Source organism: Aquarana catesbeiana, linkage group LG10, assembly GCF_042186555.1.
Source record: "Aquarana catesbeiana isolate 2022-GZ linkage group LG10, ASM4218655v1, whole genome shotgun sequence".
NCBI lineage: Eukaryota > Metazoa > Chordata > Amphibia > Anura > Ranidae > Aquarana > Aquarana catesbeiana.
In genome coordinates, this window is record NC_133333.1 from 124,820,223 (window position 1) to 124,843,054 (window position 22,832).

Consider the following 22,832-nt stretch of genomic DNA (forward strand, 5'->3'; position numbering starts at 1 on the left):
TTGCGCTATAGCCAAAAGACGGCTACAGTGTGCATTTAATTTTCCGGGAGGGAGTACATGGATGTCCTACCGTGATTGCGCTGCCTGGGCGCCACGCTCTGTGATCGCTAAGTCCTTTGGATTCAGCTGATCACAGATCGGGGTAAAGGGCCAATCACAGCAGCTCTTTACCATGTGATCAGCTGTGTCCAATGACAGCTGATCACGGAAGTAAACACAAGCCAGTTATCGGCTTTTCTTTCCTCATGCTGAATACCACCAAAAGAAAGCTCTATTTGTGTGAAAAAAATGATAAAAATATCATATGGGTACAGTGTTACATGACAGCTTTATTGTCATTCAAAGTGTGACAGCGCTGAAAGCTGAAAATTGGCCTCGTCAGGAAGGGGGTAAAAGTGCCCAATAGGCAGCTGGTTAATTGAATAGGTAAAGGTTTCCTTCACCAAAAAGCAAATCATGCTGTCCAAAATGGGTAAAGCAGCATATTGAGTAAACCTACCTTTCAGCCAGGGCTCCCTTTCAGTTTAAAGAATGTAGTCCTAAACTGCTTAAAAAAGAAGCCTTCTTTATATCTTTTGCAGGCTTTGATGGCTCAGTCCATAACTATTATAGGAATGGAGCAGCCAATGGAGCAGCCATTGCCGCTTTTCAGAGGGATGCAATGATGACTGCAAGTGTAAGTGAACCCTTACCAGTGTCTATTTTCCATATTTTCCAAGCAGGGGTTAATGAGGGATATTTGTACTGTCCTGGCATTTTTGGGCCTCAAGAAATAAGGTGAGCTGTCAGTACGGATTGATGAATTTTCACATATATATATACATACAGTGGGGACAGAAAGTATTCAGACCCCCTTAAATTTTTCACTCTTTGTTATATTGCAGCTATTTGCTAAAATCATTTAAGTTTTTTTACCTCATTAATGTACACACAGCACCCCATATTAACAGAAAAACACAGAATTGTTGACATTTTTGCAGATTTATTAAAAAAGAAAAACTGAAATATCACATGGTCCTAAGTATTCAGACCCTTTGCTCAGTATTTAGTAGAAGCACCCTTTTGATCTAATACAGCCATGAGTCTTTTTTGGGAAAGATGCAACTAATTTTTTACACCTGGATTTGGGGATCCTCTGCCATTCCTCCTTGCAGATCCTCTCCAGTTCTGTCAAGTTGGATGCTAAATGTTGGTGGACAGCCATTTTTAGGTCTCTCCAGAGATGCTCAATTGGGTTTAAGTCAGGGCTCTGGCTGGGCCATTCGAGAACAGTCACGGAGTTGTTGTGAAGCCACTCCTTCGTTATTTTAGCTGTGTGCTTAGGGTCATTGTCTTGTTGGAAGGTAAACCTTCGGCCCAGTCTCAGGTCCTGAGCACTCTGGAGAAGGTTTTCGTCCAGGATATCCCTGTACTTGGCCGCATTCATCTTTTCCTCGATTGCAACCAGTCCTCCTGTCCCTGCAGCTGAAAAACACCCCCACAGCATGATGCTGTCACCACCATGCTTAACTGTTGGGACTGTATTGGACAGGTGATGAGTAGTGCCTGGTTTTCTCCACACATACCGCTTAGAATTAAGGCCAAAAAGTTCTATCTTGGTCTCATCAGACCAAAGAATCTTATTTCTCACCATCTTGGAGTCCTTCAGCTGTTTTTTAGCAAACTCCATGCAGGCTTTCATGTGTCTTGCACTGAGGAGAGGCTTCCGTCAGGGCACTCTGCCATAAAGCCCCGACTGGTGGAGGGCTGCAGTGATGGTTGACTTTCTACAACTTTCTCCCATCTCCCGACTGCATCTCTGGAGCTCAGCCACAGTGATCTTTGGGTTCGTCTTTACCTCTCTCACCAAGGCTCTTCTCCGCGATAGCTCAGTTTGGCCGGGCGGCCAGCTTTAGGAAGGGTTCTGGTCCTTCCAAACGTCTTCCATTTAAGGATTATGGAGGCAACTGTGCTCTTAGGAACCTTAAGTGCAGCAGAAATGTTTTTGTAACCTTGACCAGATCTGTGCCTTGCCACAATTCTGTCTCTGAGCTCTGACATGCACTGTGAGCTGTAAAGGTCTTATATAGACAGGTGTGTGGCTTTCCTAATCAAGTCCAATCAGTATAATCAAACACAGCTGAACTCAAATGAAGGTATAGAATCATCTCAAGGATGATCAGAAGAAATGGACAGCACCTGAGTTAAATATATGAGTTTCACAGCAAAGGGTCTGAATACTTAGGACCATGTGATATTTCAGTTTTTCTTTTTAAATAAATCTGCAAAAATGTCAACAATTATGTGTTTTTCTGTCAATATGGGGTGCTGTGTGTACATTAATGAGGAAAAAAATGAATGTAAATGATTTTAGCAAATGGCTGCAATGAAACAAAGAGTGAAAAATTTAAGGGGGTCTGAATACTTTCCGTCCCCACTGTATACCGTAATTTCCTACAGATAAATAATAAACACTGATTTGGGTTATTTTCACCAAAGAAATGTAGCAGAATACAGTTTGGTCTAAATTTATGAAGAAAGATTACCGTATTTATCGGCATATAACACGCACTTTTTTCCCCTGAAAATCAGGGGAAAATCGTGGGTGCGTGTTATAGGCCGATCCCCCCCCAATTGTGTGTGATCAGAGCGATCGCGGCAATTGCCGCGATCGCCGCCGACATACACAGCCGTGTGGAAATTCAAATACGGCGCCGAGACTGCAGGGACTCGGGCGGAGCGGAGCTACACATAGCCGAGAGTCCTCGGGTTTTCTCGGCGCCGCTTACAGTCCTGCCCATAGGGCGGAACTGGGCGGGACTGTAAGCGGCGCCGAGAAAACCCGAGGACTCTCGGCTATGTGTATCAGCGCTCCGCCGAGTCCCTGCAGTCTCGGCGCCATATTTAAATTTACACAGGGCTGTGTATGACGGCAGGGATCACGGCGATCCCACAAAGCTGCACGGGGGGGGCAAGGCTGCATGGGGGCAAAGCTGCACTGGGGCAAGGCTGCACGGGGGGGCAAGGCTGCACTGGGGCAAGGCTGCATGGGGGCAAAGCTGCACTGGGGCAAGGCTGCACTGGGGCAAGGCTGCATGGGGGCAAAGCTGCACTGGGGCAAGGCTGCACTGGAGAAAAGCTGCACTGACAAGGCTGCACTGGAGAAAAGCTGCACTGACAAGGCTGCACTGACAAGGCTGCACTGACATGGCTGCACTGACAAGGCTGCACTGGGGCAAAGCTGCACTGACAAGGCTGCAATGGACACTGGGGCAAGGCTGCACTGACAATTCTGCACTGGGGCAAAGCTGCACTGACAAGCCTGCACTGACAAGGCTGCAATGGACACTGGGGCAAGGCTGCACTGACACTGACAAGGCTGCAGATGGACACCGATAACGCTGCATTGATGGGCATTTTAATGTAAGTTTTTCTTCCTTAAACTTCCCTCCTAAAAGTTTTTTCCTTAAAATTCCCTCCTTAACTTGGGTGCGTGTTATACGCCGGCGCGTGTTATACGCCGATAAATACGGTATTTATTTGCAACATTTTATAACAGGGATGAAGAAAACATGTTTTTTTTCAATTCTTTTTGTCTTTTTTTCGTTTATTTACTAAAAAAATAAAAGACACAGTGGTGATTAAATACCACCAAAAGAAAGCTCTATTTGTGTGAAAAATTGTATTGATGTAATATGGGTACAGTGTTGCATGACAGTGCAACAGGGCCGTCTTTAAGGCAAGGCAAAAGGGGCAGTTGCCCTGGGCCACCATCATTGTTGTGGGGCCCAAAGCAGCTGACTCATACTTGCCAACTATCCCAGTTTAAATTCCCTTGTCCCTTGAAGTTTTAGTCCCGTGCTATGTCCCGATATCTCAGTGTGAAGTTCTGTTACTAATGCTGCCCAGCTCTGCCCTATTGCCATTTACAGATGACTCACCTGCAGACCCTGTGTTTACATGTAAATAACATGCATTGATATGTAAATAGTGGTGGCATTAATATGTAAATAGCCGCTGACAGACGTCATTGATATGTAAATAGAAAATGCATTCATATGTATATCATGCCCCCCTGAGGTCATATCCACCATCACTTCTGCTGAATGCTGCCCACTGGGGAGGTAAAGGGGCATGCTTGAAAGTTCTGCCTACAACTGTGGTCATTAAGCCTAACATCAGCCTGTTCTACAAAGGTAAGCAAATTGCCCCTTACATTGGTGGTCAGTGTAAATCCCCCCTTACTGTGAATGTTCCTATGACATTAGTGGTCAGTGTAAATCCCCATTACATTGGTGGCCAGTGTAGAAATGCCTCTTTATATTAAAAATCACGAAAAAAAAATCCAAACTTGCATTTGTGGTCAGTTTTGAATCCTCCCTTACATTGGTGGTCCATGTAGAAGCCCCTTTTAAGTTGGTGGTGAGTGTAGATCCCCCTTACATTGGTGGCCAGTGTAGAAATCCCCCTTTATTGGTTGTTGATGTAAAATCCCCCATTACATTGGTTGTCATTGTAAATGCTTCATTACATTGGTGATCAGTGTACATTTCCCGTTACATTGATGATAAGTGTAGGATTGCCCTTACACTGGTGGTTAGTGTAAATCCCCCTTTATATTGGTGGTCAATGTAAATCCCCCCCCTAACATTGGTTTTTGGTGTAGAAGTGTCACCTTACATTGGTCGTCAGTACAATTCTTCTTGATAATGGTTGTCAGTGTAAATTCCCCCTTATATGTAGGGCATTGTATTTTCCCCCTTACACTGGTGTTTGGTGCAACTTTGCTCTACATGATTCAGAATTTGCCACAGTGTACTGCCTCCTAACTAATCCCATCCCCCCCACCACTGCCACTGATCCCATCAATCCCCCAGCATTGCCACTGATCACCCCCCCCCCCACAGCATTGCCACTGTTCCCAGGAGTCCCGGGATCACTAGGAGTTTTCTGTCTATTGATGGGTTCCCTCGCCTCACCAGTCCATGGTGTGCAGGCAGTAAGGAGATGATATGCTGTAACCTTTATCAACCAATGAGTGAGCAGATGATGTGCACTAACCTCCTGCAACCAATCATTAAGCGGTAAGGATATGCAATGACCTCTAACAACCAATCAATGAGCAGTAATAATGTGCAGTAACCTCTAGCAACCAATTAGTGAGTGGCAAGGATGTCCAGTAACCTCTAGCAACCAATCAGTGAGCAGTATTGATGTACAGTAATCTCTAGCAACCAATCAACAAGCAGAAGTCATGTGCTGTAACCTCTAGCAACTAATCAGTGAGTCATAATATGTGCTGTAATCTCTAACAGCCAGTCAGTGAGCAGTACTGATACACTGTAACCACTGGCAACCAATCACAATCGCTGCCTGATCTGATTCAGTAAACTGATTTTGAGTCTAGCTGCTATTTATTGGATGTCTCAGAGCAGGAGGAGAGCAAAATTGCATGGAGGGGGGTCTCAAGAAAATGTTTGCCCAGGGTCCAATCAATATTAAAGATGGCCCTGCAATTGCCATTCAAAGTACGACAGCGCTGAAAGTTGAAAATCGGCCTGGGCAGGAAGGGAGTATAAGTGCCCAGTATTAAAGTGGTTAAAGAACACATGCCTGGCACAGATCTGATGAAATACTGTATTCCTAAATTAAAATATCATTTAGAATTAGAATTACTTGGAGTGGAGCTGAATTGGAAACTGTTGTATGTGAGGATGTATGTTCAGCCTAGACATGAAGAGGGAACACTTTGCCGAGAGAGTAATGTGCCCCCAGCTTAGTTTAATGTGTGAAAATGCCATTCCAGTTTTCATACACAGATTAGTAGCATGTAGATTCTGTTGATAATCCTTAGGGCCTGTTCACACCATCAGCGCGAAGAAACACTAGGTGCATGCTAACACATGGCATAGGATTTATAGATATTTTCCTGATGTTTATAACCTATTTGGCCATCGAAAACACAAACACCTGTAACAAGCACATCTGAATGTTTAGTGAGCATTTTCATAATCCACAGTTGGAGAAAATGAATAAATATGCTAGAAAATGCTGGATTCTGGAGATTTTAATACACCTATAGAGCTTCCTAGTGAGAATAGCTTCTACTTAGAACAATGCACATTTCTCCATGTTCCTGAGTAAAGGAGATAAAATGTTTTGGGAACTGTACATAGTCTAATTTTTGTATTAAAGAGAAACTCATCAGCATTACGCTTCATTCACACAATAGCATTTCAAGAACGTGTGGAAAACCATGTGGTTTTGCACATGTTTAAAAAAAATCACAAAAATCTATTTAGCAGGGGCAGTTAGCTGGCTGACCACTAGATGGCTATGTTCCAATTATAGTATGGAAACAGGCAAAGTGATAGCTCCCCTTTTAAAGAAGTCCTTCCTTAGTGATGGAATGGGGGTAGGGTAGCCACTTGTCTCAGACTGCCCAGGACATTCCTGCATTTTAGAGGTCTGTCCCGGGCACCCTCATTCTAGGACAATACAGTGTCCCGGAATGAAACTGACACAGCCACCCTAACGACAAGCTGATGATGGAATCTCCCACTCTGCTGCACAGTGCATTCTGCTCCCTGACTGGGCAAAGCTCCTGCTCCTTTTTGTATTGATACATGACCCCCAGGGCAGTACCCGTTCCCTTATACACCTTTTATGTCCAATTACTTGCATATAAGCCTTCAAAATGGGCACTTTTGATTTTTACTGTTCGGCTCCCATAGACTTCAATGGGGTTCGCCGTTCGGGTTATAACTTTTCGCTTTGCAGCAGAACTCCCAAACAGGGGGGGTGTTCGGCCCATCTCTACCATAGAGCATTAGGAGGAAGTGACATTGCTTCCTCCTAGTGCTCTATGATAGAGATAGCCGTGCAGGAGGGAAACCTCCGGTACCTCCTGTCTAAACTTGTGACCACTGTTTGCTTTTGTTTTTCCAAAAATTGGCAAAAAAAAGGTATCAAAAATCTATCTTTTTTGGGGGGAAGGGGTCCCTGAATGGCAGTTTGGAAATGTGGTCACCCTAAATTGGGGTAGTCAGTGCCCATGTAAAAGCCAGAATGGGAGGAGCCTTAGGCAGATGTGGCATGAGAGCCAGGTTGGAGCCCTCTGAAGTGAGTACTAATGACCCTGAAAGAAAGAGAGTAACATCAGGGAATGTGCCCAGCTGGACAGAGCTATGGAGTGAGACATGGACAGAGAAATTGGTATACTACAGAAAGTGCCTTGTTAATATTGGCTAACAGAGCAGGATGCTTCACCTTGTTAATCTCGGTTTGAATACAGCAGAATCCTACTTAGCTTGTATACACGGAAATGGGTCTTAATGCTCTGGTGCTCCTGAGTAGAGGAGAGAGGAGGAGCAAAGAGATGATGGCTTATAATTATGTGCTGGCATTTTGTGCCCGAGTGACTGCTGCAGAAGGTTTGCACTTATGTATGGTAAGGTGTGCCAAAAGGTTCTATCCGTATGTCAATGTGATATTACGTGTCACTACCAGAAGAACATCAGTAAAGTGCAGAAAATATACTTCTCTTGTAGACATTCCTTTCTTTATGAATATAGAGGCTTATGGCTGGGAATGTCCTGGGCGGGCCTATAGCCAGGAATTGGGCACAATTTGGGTAAGGCTTCTATCTACCAGTACTGTCACTGTCCTTACCAAAAAGAAGTGGGCTGGCAAATGGTCTAGTTTGGAGCCAACGCACAGCCAGTTGTGGTCCCCCTGGTGTAGTTGGCAGGATAGGAGACACCCCTGTGCCATGTATTAAGATCCGCCATTTGATCAGCAGTGAAAGGAGGAGTTTTGCTGCACTGGGTGCATTTGTCAGTCGTTGCTTGTAGCAGCTGTGTGCACATGCAGCCTGAACACTGCACTGATGCGAGGATGGTGAAACTGTGCCAAAACACTCCCCGCCTTGATGATACAGGAGTCTGGGCACTTACCAGGGGGATCTATGCAGTATGGCGAACTCCACTGGAGTTCTTGGCAGTGGAGTGCGCTACCTGCGGAGAGCTGACCCTGATGATGACATTTTGGGCACACTGCCGGGTCTGCCGAGCCTTTCTCTACAAGGTGCTTCCAGTGAGAATGGAGCCATGCGATCAGCAGGAGATCGACCTCAGAGCAGAGGTGGTACAGAGGAGATACAGTCCTTCTTTGTAGCGATTGGGAAGCTGGCCACTTGGGATCTCCAGACCTGGTGTGGAGGAGGGTGAACGAACTGCACTGGGGTTCCCCAACCAGCATGAAGGATGAGAGCTCCCCCAGAGCCAGCAAAGTCAAGATCCATAGAGAACCCAGAGGAGATCCCCAAGGGTGTTCAAGGAGGAGCGAGTATAAAGCAGTAATCGAGAAGATTTGTAATTTATGATGCCGCCATTGGACTTGGGCCCTTTGGGTCCAGAACCACCAGAAGTCCCCACACAGGATGAAGCTCAAGTTTCTGCATTGTCAATGAGTGACCTGGTGAGGGCTCCAATGGATGTTGTGGCTAAACAAGCGAGTCTTAGTTGTGAAGAATCTTCCATCTATGTTAAAATAGTCAAGCCTATGGTTAACACTTTACTTGCCCCCTGGCCAAAGATGTGGCCTCCGACTAGTTCCACTGTCACATCTTTATCTTTAATTAGTGCACCATGTCCAGGAGCTGTGTGGAGTCCAAGTTCCCTATGTTCCAGTGCCTTTATTTCAACTACTGGATGCAGAGAGTCCGAAAATCTATAAAACTGCTGTATGGGAACATTTGGGAGTTTATGTGTCACTGCGGTCTTGGCAAGGAAATTCTTTGCTTGCTCATGAGTTTGGGCATTGTTTTTTAGGGCGCCACATCTACATGGATAACGTAGTGGTAGTTCAGCCTTACAAGGGCATATGCATATTTTCTGCATGGAATGCGGGTTTTTGCTGGCAGAACTAGCAGAAGATTCTGTGTAAAATATATGTCTAAGGTATTTTTTTGTTTGTTTAGCAAATAATACAAAAAACTAGTTCTATTTGTGTGAAAAGAATGCTAAAAAATTCATATGGGTGCGATGTTGCATGACTGCTCAATTGTTATTCAAAGTGCGATAGCGCTGTAAGCTGAGATTTTTCCTGGGCAGTAAGGGGGTGAAAGTGCCCAGTAGGCCCTTTTCACATCGCTCAGCTGATCCCCACTGAGCAAGCGGATGACAAGTTTGTCCTCAACTCACTGTGCAGAGCAGAGACAGACCCAGTCCCACTCTCCTCTATGGAAAAATTGGATGGAAACGGATCGCCTGTCTGTTTCCACCCAATCATATCCGATCCAATAGATGGATGGAAAATAGGACCACCATCTGTCTGGATTTGGTGGACAGGATCGGATAGCGGTGGATGTCAGCGGACATGTCACAGCTGACATCCACCGCTCCATAGGGGAGACTGCAAGGTCCAACCAGGTCCACCTGAAAAACTGATTGAACAGCCTGTTTGAAAGGGCTCTTTATGGAAATTGGAATTGATTTTCATCATATTTTTTGTCAAATGACTGTGACGAAAATATTTTCATCGATGACATGAACACTGCAGGAAATATAGCCAGGGCATTCTTCATGTTTTTCCATCATAGGAGAAGTTTGTTTTTATCTATAGATTCCGTGTATCTGCATAGGCAGTTTATTGGTAAAGGTGAAGAACGCCCGTTTAAACGAGGCCTTAGATGTGGACATACCTATACGCTGCATGTATCTAAACGCAGTGGTGAAAACGCCAGGGTGAATGAGCCCAACATTGTTACTGAACCCAACTGGATGCAGGTGTCCTCCTGTAATGGTGGGTATGGGATGTTTCCTAATATTGTCCTATGTGGACCATGGTGACCCCAGGTATGTCCCCCTCCTCCCACCTTCTAACAGACCTGAGTGGCATCTATCTGCCCCATATACCCAAACTCCTCTCCCATAATACTAATCACCCTCCATCCTTCCTTCCCTGCCATGGCAGTCCACTCTACCTGAGGACCTCTCTCTCCTCTCCCCTGACGTCATTCTCCTTTTTCCATCATGTCCCTATGTCACTTGTTCAGTAAGTAGCCATCCCCCCTCCTCTCCTCGGTCCCTTCTTTCACCTAATCCCTCCTTTCTTCTTCACAGAGCCCCCCTTTTCCCTCCCTCTCTCTCCATGTCAGTGCAGGCTGTCGGCGGATAGCCGGAGAAGAAGGCGCCTCTGTGTGTGTGTGTGACTGACTGGCTGCACCGGGCAGATGCTGCGTGTGCTGCATGAGGGAGGACGGAGGAGCGGGGAAATGACGGTGTGCGGCGGACAATGAGGATGGAAGAGAAGGAGAGGGAAGACACGGACTGTGCCCCCGGCTCCTCCGTCTATTAGAGAGAGGGAACCTTCTACTAGGTGCCCGAGGACACAGGCACCTACCGACACAAGGTAACAATCAGACACCTACCTCTCCGCCGGGGCCTCCCACACTACAACAGTCGCCCTGATCCCCAAACTAGTGAGGGGGGAGTCATTGAAGGAAAATTCTGGTAGCAGGTGTGTATAGTATATGGGGGGGATACATCCTCCATGTGGAGGCAATGGTGTGTACAACATGTGTACATGACTGGGCACCATGGAATGTTCTATCATTGCTGCCCTTCAAAGGGTTTAAGGGTCCACCCTGTGTGGCAGAGGAAGCCCTATGTATGACTGGCACCGAGAGCTTCCCAAAAATCCCTACACTTATCCCTATAGGATCCATCAGTGCCAGTCCTGGGAATGGGAGACAGAGGAGGCTGAGCTGTAATTACTGGATTGGTGTTGTGCAGCAGACAGGGTGGGCCAAATGTTAATCTGTTGTGTTCTCATATTGCAGGGGTAAGGCTGCTACTCATCCATTGCCCAACTTTAAGATTATGGCCAAATTCTATCTATCTATCTATCTATCTATCTATCTATCTATCTATCTATCTATCTATCTATCTATCTATCTATCATAATAATGATAATCATATATGGACACCAGTGTGTTAGATAGAATTATATATATATATATATATATATATATATATATATATATAAAGAGAGAGAGAGAGAGAGAGAGAGAGAGAGAGAGAGAATTTTATCTATCTATCTATCTATCTATCTATCTATCTATCTATCTATCACACCGGTGTCCATATATGATCACCTAACTGTAATATTGGTAAGCTCAGATTTGAAAAAATATATTAAAAAAAACAAAAAACAAAACATATATATATATATATATATATATATATTTATTTATTTGTATCTGAACTCACCAATATTACGGTTCGATTAAAAAAAAGAATGGTGTATATAAAAAAAATATATGTGACCTCTCATTTTTTAACATAACTGTAATATTGGTGAGCTCAGATAAAAAAAAAAAAAAAAAAAATATATATATATATATATATATATATATATATATATATATATAAAATATGCGGTCCATATCTATCCACATTAGTGGTTTTATATAAATACTCATATATTTTTTTATTTTAATCTAACTATTGGTGAGTTAAGATAATAATAATAATAATAAATAATATAATATAATAGTAAATATGTTATATAGGTGATAATATATAATTATATATATATTGTAACATATGTAATTCAGTACATACTTTGAAAAAAATCGCCACTTAAACCTATCCAGTCTATGTGGTTAACATGTATAACTCAAGGAGAATTCAGTATATAATTACCTACCTGTAGTATTGGTGAGTTCAGATTACATATATTACATATATACTCGCTCACACATATACGTTGATATATAATGTATGTAGGTACACACACTTTTCGGGGGTGGGCCCCAGCCCGGCTGTGAACAGAGGTGACAAGATACAGATGCAGCGGAAGTTTGTTATTCATACTAATTTTATGCAAAATAATCTAAACACAAAATTGCAGCATGAATATGAATGCATGTAATAAGCATATTTGAAATACAATAAAGGATGCTCATAGACAGGCAGCTTGTCATAGACTTAGATGGCTGTTCTGTTCTGTCTATTCTCCCATTGCTGTCCCAGCGGAGACTCAATCCTCTTGTGTTGGGTGAAGTGGATGCACCACCTGCGTGGTGAAAATTGGCTCCGTTGTCTCTATAGAAAAGGGAGCCATTGGTGCTTAGTTGCGGAGAAATATTCCAATGTGTTGGGAAAAATTCTGTGTGATTATGAGAATTAAGTACTCATTATTGCCCTCTAGAGTGCCTCATGGCCCATGACCAGATTGTTTACCAATCGTAGCAAGTAATGCTTGAGTCAGATCACTTGCAATTATCAGGCTGTGCATGATTATGATTGCCTTAAAGCGATCCTGTCACCTCTCTCCAGCTGCTCCCTGAAATACCTCTCCACCAGATGGCAAGTTAAATCTTTTCTGTCTTTATTAGATCCTGGTTATCCAACACATCCAGATACATTTGTTAGCTTGTTCCCTGTTAGAGTCTTGGTTCTTCCCACTGGTTTGCTGTAGTGACATAGCAGACGGAGGGAGGAATGACGGCTCTCAGCGAGGGACATGCTATTTGACACACCCAGAAGTGTCGGAAAGAAGCAGTGCTCGCTTACTGCTAAAAGAATAAGTATTCATCATCTTGTATAGCAGGGGGCAGCTAGCTGTATTTTTTTATAGAAGTGTCAGGGTTGCATCAAAACGAAAGATCTGCTCATTCTTTGAATCCCTCCCATAGAAAAAAGCAAAAACACGCATGACAAAAAAACTGGCATATTTGGTGAAAATTGAAAAGTATATTCACCTTACCCCCAGCTTCTGACCGTGGCTCCTAGCTGAGGATGATGTAACAGGCTTTCTGGCAAGATCCTAGGATAGTGATTATATGGTTTACTGATACAGGACAAAGCAACAGATTCACTTCAGTACTCACCTTTCCTTTGTTCCATAGCAATCAATTTGGCCCCCGGGGAAAAAAAAGAAAAGAGCATGTGACCCCTTCTTCCCACTTGACAGCACTGGTGCTTGCAGTTTGAGTATTCAGGCATCCAAAACTGACACATGGGGAGGTAAGGAGGCCGGGCTGTCATTAAATGAGGCAAAGTGCTCCAACTCTTTAATCAAGAGAAGTGATTGTATGTCATTAATTTGTTTTATGGAATATTGTTAAAAAAAAGGCTTACTAGTCCTTACTAGTCCCTGTGAGTTGTATACAACAGCTTTGCTGTTTGCACTGTATGTGAAATTGGCTACAATTACACAGCCGGTTTTGTGAATGATGTGCATGGGAGGGAAATGTGCTAATCTGATTATACATTTCTCACATTTGCTAAAAAATAAGCCAAAGCAAATAGAATGAAAATAGCCATAAATATTTCATGCACAGCATATTTTATCCCTGGCTCCAGTGATTCTCTGAATCAATGTTTTTTTTTTTTTTTTGAAGTTTTGTGCAGAAACTGATAGATTTCCAATAAAGATGCTATGAATTTGACATAATTACATATACAAACCAATCCCAAAAAGGCAAAGATTACAGATATGATATCTCTTTGTTCTCCGTTGTCAGTACAGGGCAAAGACAGGGCTTCGTATCACAGCATGTGCCATGATAGAGATACACTAGTGTGCATGTTTGCTGAAGGAGAAACCATTATTTCAGCAGGTGCATATTATGCAAGATTTTATAATTTCTTCCAGGGAATCTTAGAGGAATAACTGCTGTATCCAAATGTGTTATGCACAACTCTGTTTAGAGGACCTTAAACTATATAAATGCCAATGTGTTGTTTATTAGATTGGAATATATTTGAATCAGGTTTTTAATGTTGATTTTTAATAAATTTAAGAGGAACATTAAGACATTAGTGTAGACATTATACAGGAAATCAATTTAATCACTGTTTTATTAGTTTAAAATACTTAAGGCAGAACTTTAGCGAAAAATAACAAGATTGCAATATTCACCTTCAATCCAGAAATTTCCCCTGCAGTACTTTTTTTATTGTAAGCACAATTTAATCCACTTCCGCTGAGCCCTTGGTGATCTGGACCTGCCCCAACCTGTGAATGGACAGTGAAAAGAAAAGCAGCACTGTATTGAGCTCATATTTCCGCTACTCTGCTTACTCCTGCTGCCTGCACTGCACATGAAGTAAATGAGTCCTTAAACTGCTTCTTCCTCTCACATTCCAGTCCTGCTGTATATGGACTGTAAGAGGCAGATGGCAGGTCAAATTCCGGTACTTGCACTGCTTCCATTTAAAAAATGAATTCAATGATTTATTAATGATTAAACAGTTTTTTTTTTTAATTTAAAGCATCCCTGATATTTTTTTTACTAAACAGTGGTTTGCACATATTGACTCTGCCATTTCCTCCTTTTATTGGGAGTGGCTCCCATCCCTGCAGGCATCTCCTGGATGGGCCTTCAAGCTCCAGTAGCAAAAGGCAGAGTCACTTTCCACATTTTTTCCAATACTGTCCAGCCTTTTAGCTTGCATGACTGGTGGTTATCACCAAATGATGATGCTGCGGTGTAAGTGACATTGGGTACATGGGTTCTTATGACCCACCACGTCATTTTCCACTGAGAACCGCCACTAGCACTTGCAAGGGAGGGTCCCCAATATAAATTTCTGCTTTGGCTTTGCATAAAACTCTCTGGTTTTTGGACATGTCCTAAAATAGGTTTCACCACATTTTCTTTGTGGTACAACCAAAGACTGGGGGAACTGTATGCCCATTCTGATATGGCAGGGTGGGCCAGAGAGTTTGATAGATATTTTATTGTGCCATGGCCCGAGATCGTATTTTGGGTCTCCTACAGTGACTCTTCCAATTATTATCTTAGAAAAGTTGTTGCATGATCATACACAATCTAAAGGGGTCACTATAGCCTTTTGCAGACAGTGGGACCTCAACCGTTTCATGATTATTAACAAACATGGGTTTCATATATTTCTAACTTATCCCGATAAAACTGGGGCTGGAGATAACTTGGTTCCCTGACGTTTTAAGCACGGTGGACAAAATGATAGAATCTTAATTTAAGCATAGGCTTTACTATACCCTGGATTGTTTACATGAGCTAGGCCTACTTTTTCACTACAGCTGCCCGCGATGCAGTCATGACAGTGCCAACATGTGCCAACATCTTATGGACTTGTTAAAGAATTCAGAGCTTTTAGTCTTCATTGTATGCTCTTATGAATGAACAATTTGAATTCATTGCTCCTAAAACCCCCGAGACAATCTTACTTAATATTCTGTTACAATATGTTCCTCTTAAATTCTCTAGCATTATGTTTCAGCTGATTCTGTTTTATGCCCCAAAAGTGATTCTACTGCATTGGAGAGACCCGACCCCACTACATGTTAATATGACAATTAAACTTGCCAACGATAATCAAATACAAACCTATTCAGTTAGTGCCCCTAAAAGTTGAATGAAATATGGAATCCATGGCTGGGGAAAGACGAATGCTGTGTTTTAGATGGACATGTTATCTTATACGCTGTTTCCTTGGTGGCACTGAAGAGGACGACAGTAAATCTGTGTCAATAGGTGTCTGTATTGTTATTGCTGTTGCTGATACAGCTTTGGCACTGACAGTACCAATTCAGTGCTTGCTTATTATTGCATTTCTATGAAGTCCCATTTCTAAGAAATCAAAAATAAACACCTTTATATCTCCCTTTATATCTGAGTTCAGCTTTAAATGTATTTTTAATAGTATCCCAATCTGTCTTTGTACTTTCCCCCGTAACACCTTGTACATCTGACTAGGAGAGGTAGACAATGTACTGTAGCTAATCAGATATTACTGCAGTGCACAGTTTTGTGAAACTAACAAATAAAGTTTACTGATTGGAGAAAGAGCAGAGAGATGACCTCATCAGTGGAATTCCTTAACTCTCTATACACAGCGGAGAAAATAAATCATTCAGGGCTTTGCATAGTGTCTGTCAGAGGTGCCTAGATTAGGACTGACTACCTAAGCATGCAGGTGAATGTAGAACGATCTTTGTTGGCTATACTAACTACGTGTTTGACCTATATGGATTGACTGCATTTAGTAAAGGCTCTGTGTAACAGTGAAATGGTGCAGAATCATTTCTTCATTTCTACTCACTCATGATGTATTGGATTGTGGCCAAGAATTCCTTCACTGAGTGATAGCAGTGGTGAGAGCCCCTTGAATGTATACACTATACACTGCCTAACCCCAGGACTGGCAGTAATCCTTCAGTCTCTAAGTGGAAGCAGGCGGAGGCACAGGTGTGCAACTATCTGATTTCCTTTGATTATAAATGCATGAATTAGAAAACGGGATGAACAGAATTATAATTTTTTTTGCTGCTAAGACAGTTCACAAGCATTTAGCTGTTTGCCTACAGTTACACTTTCAGTTATGGATGACTGCAGCATTTACCTAACTGTTCAATATAACCTCCATTCATCACATAAGCATACATTGTATAGACCTCAGATGTAGATTATACATGATAATGCTGCTCACAGCTTGCCTGCTATTGTGCTGTGTTTTATAACTTTGTGTCACCTCTAGTCCCTGCTGCCTGTTAAGGACACACACACTCCTCCCTCAAAAAAAGCAAAAACAAAAGACAATACATTTATAAAGAACAGTACTGTGCTGTACAAATGTACAATGCATTCTGCTTGCTTTGGGACTCCGAAGCAAGCATAAAACCATTGGTAATAAAAAAAGGTGCAGGGTCACATGACCAATCAAAACTGTGCAGCATCAAATAGAAAGAACACTGTAGGATTATGTAAACTCAGCACCATGACCTGCATTTTATGATGGTTGGAATAACATGGTGGCATCTGCTCTTCACCATAAATTACCTCTAGTCTTCAAACATGTTTTGTTTGATCAAAGTTCCATTATATTGATTTAAAGGATAACTGTACATTTTGTATATTTATCCTTTAACTGATACCCAGCTAGTACTAACCCCCCCCCCCCCGGAAGATAAGCGTATATTGATTTTTATGTGCAAAATTTATAGCATCTAAAAACTATGTTGTGTATATATATATATATATATATATATACGATATTGCGGCAGACTAACTGACACTTTTGACCGTAATCAGTGCTAAAAATATACACTGTCACTGTACTAATAACACTGGCTGGAAAGGGGTTAAACATCTATGGGGATCAAAGGGTTAAATGTGTGCTGAACCAGCCTTTTTGTGTTTACCATGTGGTGCTTTTACTATGGGATGTGCTGGATTTTATCCCCTTTGCAGGGACACAACATCCAGCACATCCTTTCTGACAAGACAGAGCTTTGTCTTGCTTACATAGGCAGAGCTCTGCTCTGTCATTCTCCTCGCCCATCAGCGGGTCCCAGTGGACATCCATTGGCCAGTACCCACTAATCTGCATCTGCTGTGACTAATCACAGCAGAAGCAGTGCACCACCTACCCAAAAGTGCCAGATCACATACTAGGTACGTGATCCGGCACAGGAGAGCCACCTTACCACTGTATAATGGCGTGATGCAGTTGGCAATAGTTAAAGTGGACTTTGTTTTGTTTGCTCAGTTGCTCTCTGTTTTATGAGTCTCCCAATGAGATGATCGGGGCTGTATTGGCTGCAATCTTAGGTTTCCCAGTGGGAAGGGAGAGTCCGGGAAAGCAGCTGGAGTATTTAGTCCACTAGTGGTTTGTAAAAAGCATCGGATCATACTGATCTTGGTATGACCCGAAGCTTTTAATGGCAGGAGTGACATCTGGGGTCTATTTAGCCGCTAGGATTGCTTTCACAAGAAAGAGCTTCCCCGGCTCTAAAAAAACAATATCGGGATGATGCCTGTAGCTGCAGGCATCATTCCAGTATAACCACTCAAAGTCAAGCAACGTACCGGAACATCGTCTGGCGTTAAGTGGTTAAACAGCATGCAGATCCCTCTAAGAGTCTGCTATGTAAGTTGGGGGACCTTTGGAGGGGTCTGTGTTCTGTTTTTTTCTTTGCAAATGTAACTTTTGCGATAGCACATCCTACAGCAAGAGTGAAGTCCCCCCAAAATATTTCTGATATGCCTGGTATAGATTTTAAGGTAGTACCCTATGTAAAAAAAAAAAAAAAGTCCCCCTAAAAATCTATACCAGACCCTTTATCTGGGCTTGCAGCCTGGCTGGTCAGGAAAGGGGAAGGACGAGCATGCACCCCTTCCCTCCTGAGCCATATCAGGCCACATTCCCCCAAAATGATGGGAGGGTGCCTTGCCAGGGCAGACCCTTCCTGGCAAAGCACCTTGTCCCCATGTTGAGGACAAGGGCATCTTCCCCACAATCCTGGCTGGTGCTTGTGGGGGTCTGGAGGCAGGGAGCTTAAAGCGCCCCCAGATACCGCCCCTGCATGTGAATGAGTAAGGGGTAAATAGTACCCCTACTTATTCACACAAAAATTGTCACTTAGAAATAAAGACACCCAACGTTTGACAAGTTCTATATTAATAAAATAAAACTTCCCAGAAAAATCCTTTGGTGTATATACAGCAGAGGACTTTTCTGGGGTGTTTTATTTTCAAGATTCCCACAGAAAAAAAAAATGACCTAGTGCACACAACCAATTGCAACTCCCTGAGCTGTTATCATCTAAATAAGGGAAAGGGCAGGGATAGTAGTGACGTGTGGCCATATTTAGGCAATGATGTAATACCTGTGATTACCGCCCATTAGTTTTTGTAATCAGGGATTCCCAGCCATGTAAGTGAATGGACCAGGTGACATCAGTGGTTGGTAAGGACACGGCAGGTGACCTGCTGCTTCCTTAGCATCCATTGACAGCCTGATGATATCATGTTTGTCCATGGCAAATGCCCCCAATTTTTGGCATTCAGAAGAACATCTGAACACTAAGCTCATCCGTACTCCTTACAGGTTCAGGAAGTTAAAAATAATTGCAAAAGAACGCTAAGTTTCACACAAAACACACTCTATTATGTTTGTGCATTTTTTAATATGTTTTGGAAAGAGCGGAGGAAAGTTAAAATTTCTGCCTGTGACCCTAGTTGGAGACAGTTTCCTTCATTTGTTGACCCTTTAACTCCTGGACAAGTAATGGGAAAAAGACACAAGCAGCAGTAGTTTTAGTCCTTACTCATTCTACTGAAAAAAATATCTTCCTACCTGAGGCCGGGTTCACACTGGTACGACAAACGCTCTGACATTGGGAGCCCATGTTGCATGACATGGGAAAATCAGTGTTTCCCTATGGGGGCCGTCTTATCCAGTCCGACACAAGTCGGTCCAACTTTGAAAATGCTCCCTGCACTACTTTGGTACAAACAAAACAAACAAAAAAAAAAACAGCATGGGTTCCCCCTCCAAGAGCATACCAAGCCCTTCGGTCTGGTGTGGATTTTAGGGGGAACCTAAGCCCCCCTCAAAATCCATACCAGGCCCTTATCCGAGCAAACAGCCTGGCAGGTCAGGAAAGGGGGTGGGGATAAGCGAGCGCCCCCCCCCTTGAACCATACCAGGCCACATACCCTCAACATGGGGGGTGCTTTGGGGCAGGGGGGCCCCATAACACCTTGTCCACATGATGAGGACAAGGACCTCTTCCTGACAACCCTGGCCATTGGTTGTCGGGGTCTGCGGGCAGGGGGCTTATCGAAATCTGGATGCAGTATAGTCAGTGTTTTATCTGGTGCTCCAGATGGAGTAATCCACAGGGGAATAGTCTGTGGCTGTAATATCTGGATGGTGATGTATCCATAGAAAGGGGTATTAAGGGTTTAAGGGTTTAAAAGGAAGGCAGCCATCCTTCAGAGTGTGTCCAGAACTCTGCAAGACATTTAAGAAAAAAACAGGGAGGGGGAGGCACCGACCTGAGTGTAGTATTAAAATGATGACTTTAATAGGATAAGATTAAAAACACTTACAAGATGATAGAAGATGCATGCTCGTCAAAGTAAAGTGCAGTCCTGGCATTCCACATGGCTCTGTAAGTCCCACCGCTGTTCCGGATAGCTGGAAAGGATTGAGCCGCTGGCTGGAATGGATCACAGTGTTTCTCCAGGAGCATTTACTTGTCAGTACAAGTTTAAAAATGGCGCCGTCGTTCTCGGCCTGCTCTCAGCAGTTTCTGCCGCTCTTGGCGGCTTTCGGCCACCCTTGGCCGTTCTTGGCAGCTTTCGGCCGTTCTTGGCTTTTGGCGGCTCTTGCAGTCCCGCCTGAGAACGGCTGAAAGCTGCCGAGAACGGCCAAGAGCAGCCGAGTGCGGCCGACAGCCGAAAGCCGCCGAGAGGCTCACAATCGGCGGGGGGATCGGCGTATAACACGCACCCACGATTTTACCCTGATTTTAAGGGGAAAAAAGTGTGTGTTATATGCCGATAAATATGGTATATTTAATAACTGACTAACAAACTAGAAAATAATATAGGAACACAAGTAAGAGTTATTGCCCATAGTGATTGGTCCGGTTTCACATTTAATTCTTCTACAAAATAAATCCTGGAATCTGGACACTCTGGTTTACATCTTTTTTCTCATTTCCTTCCTTCATCTTATTTATAAACAGACCCTCTAAGAACACACATAATGACAATGTCACAAATAACTTTTTTATACTCTTGACATGGACATATACATGCACAGTTGTGTCTTTGAAGCGTGTTCCCTCAGATGGTCTACTCTAGCCAAGGGTCCTTGTAGCTCAGTCATCATCCTTTCCCGTTAAAGTGACACATGTCTGACAGGGATCATGTAATGTCACATGCTATTGCTTCGTAGTGCACCATTGTTCTTTCACATACCACAAGCAATGCTTTCTTATTGTTAGGCATTGGGAGGTCTTAGGAAAAAAATAAAAAATGAATGTTCTTATTTTCAGAAAAATATGTTCATGGTATAATTTCATACTGTCTAAATCCAATGGTATTTTTATAGTAAGGATAAGTATTATCCTTTTTGTTAGGTAATATTTTCTTTCAAATTTTACGCATTGTGGTTGATTACTCAAGCAGAGACTGATTATAAATATGGTAAATCTGTTTTTACTTTGAATACCTAATCATGCAAGAGAATTAAAAAAAAAAAAACATGATTTTTCTTAGCACATGATTGGATGGGTGATTCATATACTTGCATTGCAAAGCAAACTGGCTCTATTGTTTTAGTACATCAACCTTTTGTTTAAGTTGCTATTATTATTTTTGTGTAGGGTTACACCACCAAAAACATGGTTGAATAATACATTGGGTTTTAATGTATAGTTTTTCCCACCTGAACCTGATACTAAAGTATTTCCGGCAAGGTTTCCCTTGGTGGAAGTGAGTCCCTCTAAAATGAACATTGCTGGTTGGTAGACTCAGGAACTTAAGGGCAGGGGTTTCACCCCTGGAATACTTAGGGTATATAAGAAGCTGGTTGGTACATCTAAAACCTTAAAAATTATGTTTGGTGAACTGATATTTTAAAGGGAAATTAAGTTTTTACCCTGATTTTTATATACAGTCATGTGAAAAAGTAAGCAGATATTGACTCTTTCATCATATTCAAACAGGCAAACATTAGATCATGTTTCTAGCAGTGTCTACAAATAAAGGTGATATTCTTGAACAAATGACACATACACTTAACATGCTGTATTCACTTAATGATGAATGAGCAAAAATACATATGTCATATGGGAAATGTAAGTAAAATACCTTACATCTACCATTACTTCAAATCCATGAAATTAGAATTGAGTATTCTGGATTAGGGGCCAGTGATTAGAATCTTAGAACCCTAGAATTTACATAGTATGCAGGTGGAACCTGTATTATTTAAACCTCAGATATCTAGGGTGTGACATTTTCTTTGCTACTGATATGTGTGCTGTCAGAAAAAGAGATTATAGTACAGGAAGTATATGAAACTATTTATTAATTAAAAAATGTATGAATGCACTCACAAACATGATGAAAAAGCATGACCAGGCTTAATGGGACATACATGTCAAATAAAAAGGATTAAATATACAGTGAAGACACTAATCTAATGCATAGTGTAAAATAAAAAATATAAAAAATATATTGGGTCACTCTTCCCAGGTGAATGTGCAATAAATAGGTGAAAAGATGCTGCCGTCACCTGAGGGTAAACCTCCACAGTGAATCACTCTTTTAAGTGGAGGGTGCTGAGTAGTGTGGTTGTTCCCACAGAAAGATAAATGTTATGACGTGTGTTCTCACGTTGTTTTTGAGACAGATTTATATAAGACCCCTTTCACACTGGGGCGCTTTGCAGGTGCTACAGCGCTAAAAATAGCGCCTGCAAAGAACCCTGAAAGAGCCGCTGCTGTGTCTCCAATGTGAAAGCCCCAAGGGCTTTCACACTGGAGCGGTGCGCTGGCAGGATAGTAAAAAAAGTCCTGCTAGCAGCATCTTTGGAGCGGTGAAGGAGCGCTGTATACACCGCTTCTTCACCTCTCCTGCCCATTGAAATCAATGGGGCAATGCGGCTATACCGCCGGCATAGCGCTGCTGCAGCAGCTCTTTGCGGTGGTTTTAACCCTTTCTCGGCCGATAGCAGGGGGTTAAAACCGCCCCCACTGGTGGCCGAATATCGCCAATGCTGCCCCCGCCCCAGTGTGAAAGGGGCCTGTAATAAAGATCCCTAATGGTGATGCTGATTGCAAGCTGGTGTGTCAGCCTGCAATATAAAGTGAATGTGCTTAGTGTGATAGTTGGTGTTCACACCCAATCAACAATTGTGATCAGATTTTATCCTAGACAGTTTTTCTCAGCAACTATATCATGAGCTAGCAACATAAATTGATTGTGTCCAAATCGTTAGTGAACAAAAAAATATATAATAAGTGTATTAACACATTCTATTATAAGGAATTTTCCA

General features: G+C 42.6%; 1 protein-coding gene across 5 annotated transcripts in view; it reads left to right on the forward strand.

Annotated features, from left to right (window-relative positions):
• Window positions 1-9,998: 9,998 nt before the first annotated feature.
• The window catches only part of GRIK4 (glutamate ionotropic receptor kainate type subunit 4), a 925,106-nt gene continuing 912,272 nt past the window's right edge, over window positions 9,999-22,832 (forward strand). For 2 of the 5 annotated variants that reach the window (XM_073602569.1, XM_073602570.1), the window contains exon 1: window positions 10,004-10,392. The gene's annotated coding sequence lies outside the window, so the exon portion shown is untranslated. Of the gene's footprint in view, window positions 10,393-10,424; window positions 10,501-22,832 lie in introns of those variants that run through there. The other 3 variants (XM_073602576.1, XM_073602574.1, XM_073602572.1) reach the window with 3 other exon arrangements.